Raw genomic sequence first — 4,541 nt, 5'->3', positions numbered from 1 at the left:
AATTACATGACCAACATCCATGGGGACTTGATCTTCGACGGATTCGAGCCACAGCTGGGCGCGCCGCACTGTCGCGATGGGTATGACCTAGCTCTGCCATCGGACGGTACCCCAGAGGCCGCGCCTGCATCAGCTCCGACCCTTAGCTCGGAGCCAGCTGCGCCAATCGAGGACGGGTGCCTAGACACCGCCTCAGGGGCTGCAGTCTCGACAGTGATCGAGCCAAACACCAGCATAATCCTCTGAGCAGCCCGTGACTCCAAGGTGCCGGACTCTCTTCCGGACCCCGAACCATCCGCGCCCCTGCCAATCAAATCCGATTGGGCGCCGATCATGGAATTCACCGCCGCGGATATCTTTCAGCACTTGCCCTTCGGCGACATTCTGAATTCACTAAGGTCTCTCTCTTTTGTCAGGAGAGCCCTGGCCGGATTATGGCCAACAGGATTGGGATGCGGACTACGAAGAAATTCGACGCCCACCCACCACCCACTTTGTAGCCACTGTCGATGATTTAACCGACATGCTCGACTTCGACTCCGAAGACATCGACGGTATGGACGACGATGTAGAAGACGAACATGAACCAGCACCTATAGGGCACTGGAAAGCCACCTCGTCGTATGACATATACATGGTGGATACACCCAATGAAGGCAACGGCGACGAGATAGCGGAGGATGACCCCTCCAAGAAGCAACCCAAGCGCTGACGTCAGCGGCGCCGCTCTAAGTCCCGCCAAAGCAAAAGTGGTGATACCGGCATAGGGGATAATAACACTCCAGATAGCGCCGAAGACAACAACAATTCCCTCCAGCAAGATCTAGAGCAGGAGGATGAAGGAGCCAGCTCTCCTGAGAGAGCGGCTGGCGGAGAGGAGGAGGATGTTAATTACATGCCCCCCTCCGAAGACGAGGCAAGCCTCGGCGACGATGAATTCGCCGTACCAGAGGATCCCGTCGAACAAGAGCGCTTCAAGCGCAGGCTTATGGCCACGTCAAATAGCCTAAAGAAAAAGCAGCAGCAGCTTCACGCTGATCAAGATCTGCTAGCTGACAAATGGACTGAAGTCCTCGCGTCCGAGGAATATAAACTCGAGCGTCCCTCCAAGAGTTACCCAAGGCGCAGGTTACTACCCCGACTGGAGGAAGAATCGTATGATACGGCTGATCAGCCACCTCGTGGCCGCGATAGAGAGGCATTCCAGCCAAAAGCTCAGCCTCCACCCCAACGCCATCCAAATAAAAAGGCATGGGGAGATACGCCAGACCTGCGAGACATATTGGAGGACAAAGAAAAGCATTCAAGATCGATCTACGGATCACGAGGGCGCACCACTCTACGAGATGGTAAACGTCACGCCGGATACAGTAAAAGAAAATCCGGCCGGGCTGAACACAGCGGGCAGGACCCATACGAGCTACGTCACGATATAGCCCAATACAGAGGCGCCGCACACCCCTTATGCTTCACAGACGAAGTAATGGAACACCAATTCCCAGAAGGTTTCAAACCTGTAAACATTGAATCATACGACCGCACAACAGATCCCGCAGTATGGATTGAGGACTTCCTCCTCCACATCCACATGGCCCGCGGTGATGACTTACATGCCATCAAGTACCTCCCACTAAAACTCAAAGGACCAGCGCGTCATTGGCTTAATAGCTTGCCAGCAGACTCCATTAGCTGTTGAGAAGATCTGGAAGCCGCATTCCTCGACAACTTTCAGGGCACTTATGTGCGACCACCAGACGCCGATGACTTGAGCCACATAATTCAGCAGCAAGAAGAGTTGGCCAGGCAATTCTGGACTCGGTTCCTTACAAAGAAAAATCAAATCGTCGACTGTCCGGATGCGGAGGCCTTAGCGGCTTTCAAGCACAACATCCGAGACGAGTGGCTAGCTCGGCACCTTGGTCAGGAAAAGCCGAAATCTATGGCAGCTCTCACGACGCTCATGACCCACTTTTGTCCGGGAGAAGACAGCTGGTTGGCTCGCAGTAATAACATATCAAAGAACCATGGTACCTCATATACCAAGGACGATAATATTAGGTCATGTCGCAACAAGCATAAGCGCCGCATTAACATCGAAAGTACTGAGAATACGTCAGTCAATGCCGGATTCAAAGGCTCTAAACCCGGTCAGCGGGAAAAGCCATTCAAACAAAGTACGCCGGGTCCGTCCAGCTTGGACCGTATACTCGATCGCTCGTGTCAAATACACGGCACCCCAGACAAGCCAGCCAATCACACCAACATGGATTGTTGGGTGTTCAAGCAGGCCGGCAAGTTAATTGCCGAAAACAAGGACAAGGGGCCGCATAGCGATGACGAGGAAGAACCCCGGCAGCCGCACACTGGAGGACAGAAGAGGTTTTCCCCGCAAGTGCGGACGGTGAACATGATACACGCAACCCACATCCCCAAGAGGGAGCGGAAGCGTGCGCTCAGGGACGTATATGCGTTGGAGCCAGTCGCCCCAAAGTTCAACCCTTTGGTCCTCCTGTCCGATCACCTTCGATCGCAAGGACCACCCCACTAGTATCCGTCATGGCGGATTCGCTGCACTGGTCCTAGACCCAATTATCAATGGATTTCACCTCACTCGAGTCCTCATGGATGGCGGCAGCAACCTGAACCTGCTTTATGAGGACACAGTGCGCAAAATGGGTATAGACCCCTCAAGGATCAAACCCACAAAAACGACCTTTAAAGGCGTCATTTCAGGCATAGAGGCCCACTGCACAGGCTCAATTACACTGAAAGTGGTCTTCGGATCCCCGGATAACTTCCGAAGCGAAGAGTTAATCTTTGATATAGTCCCGTTCTGCAGTGGTTATCACGTGCTGCTCGGACGAACCGCATTCGCTAGATTCAATGCGGTACCACATTATGCATACCTCAAGCTCAAGATGCCAGGACCTCGCGGAGTTATTACAGTCAATGGAAACACAGAGCGCTCTCTCCGAACAGAGGAGCACACCGCGGCCCTTGCAGCAGAAGCGCAAAGCAGCCTCTCAAGGCAATCTACCAGTTCGGCGTTTCAATGCCCGGACACCTTCAAGCGCGCTCGGGGCAATCGGCAGACAGACCGCCTGGCGCGATCTGAGCTCGCGTAGCAATACAGCGGCCATCCCAATCCTATCCCAACGGCGTTATTCGTGCCGCGCGTACATAATTACACATTAAAAATACCATGGGCACAGGGGGGGAGGGGGGGCACAACTGCGGCACGCCCCAAACGCGGCCTAAACCGCACTAGGGGCTTCCCGTTTGGTTATTTTTCTTTTTCTTTCAGGACTTTAATCTCTGGAAACACTGTCCGGCAGCTCTATTGTCGAACACATGATACAACAACCAAGGAGGCAGACAACTACGTTATACAACGGAATTCCCAGGTTGACTACATATTTCATATCATTCCTCAGCTCGCCCTTGGAAGGGACATAGTCCTACTCTTTTGCTTATTGCACTATCTGTATCACTCTGCTTTAATAATTTTTTTTAACAATGCATGACATTACGACTATTATTGCATTTTTGTTATATATATATATATATATATATATATATATATATATATATATCTACGTGTTCATTAATGACGCCTTGCAACCGTACACTCTGGTATAGCTAATGCACCAGGGGCTCACGTACCCACAATATGGTGTGAAAAGTCCGAACACTTTCACAAGTGCGGCACCCCGAACTTATAGCATTATATGCATCAGCTCCGAATCATGTCTTTGGTCAAATGTTGGGTTTGCCCGGCTCCTATGTTTTGGTACCTTACGTTCCGCTCTATCGGCTAAGGTAGCGCTAGGAGAACTACTGCGATTGTGCCCCGGTTCTGCCGGGCCGAGCACCTCAGTAGAGAAAGCTAAAACTGGCTGTCATGATAAGGCGAGAGACTGGTCGCTATTCGGCGAGGTTTTTCGAGTCCCTAAAGACTTATGCCGCTTAGGGCGAGGGGCCGGCTCCGTCCGGCTTACAGGCGTGTATCGTGCCCCAAATTCGGCCTTCCGAATACCAGGGGCTTCGCCGAAATTTGAAATTATAGAATTGTATGGCTAAGTGAGTGTGATAAAGCATTATTAGTCCGGTTGCCTTGTTCGTTGTGCTGAGCACCTCCCTCGAAGGACCCAAACATGGGAACAAGAGTGCTCATGTTTATCCCGAACACCCCAGCACTAGTGGCATGGGGGCAGAAGCCGAGGACTAGCCATCTCTCAGATTGGATAAACAGCCAAACAGAAGGTAATATTTTAAATTCTAACAAGCGTTGCATAGCGAACATAATACAAGTTTTCATACATATAGGACAACACGAGCAAGTCTCATTCAAATATTACATTTTGCGAACACTCATCCGCGATAAGACGGGCACCCGGCAGAACACCCTCGTAGTACATCTCAGGGTGGCGGTGCTCCTTGCCCTCCTCCTTGATCAGCTTCATGGCGTCTAGCTTGACCCACTGCATTTTTACACGGGCGAAAGCCCAACATGCACCTTCTATGCAGACGGATCGCTTGAC

Source organism: Triticum aestivum, chromosome 4A, assembly GCF_018294505.1.
Source record: "Triticum aestivum cultivar Chinese Spring chromosome 4A, IWGSC CS RefSeq v2.1, whole genome shotgun sequence".
Classification (NCBI taxonomy): Eukaryota; Viridiplantae; Streptophyta; class Magnoliopsida; order Poales; family Poaceae; genus Triticum; species Triticum aestivum.
This window is presented reverse-complemented; position numbering follows the sequence as displayed.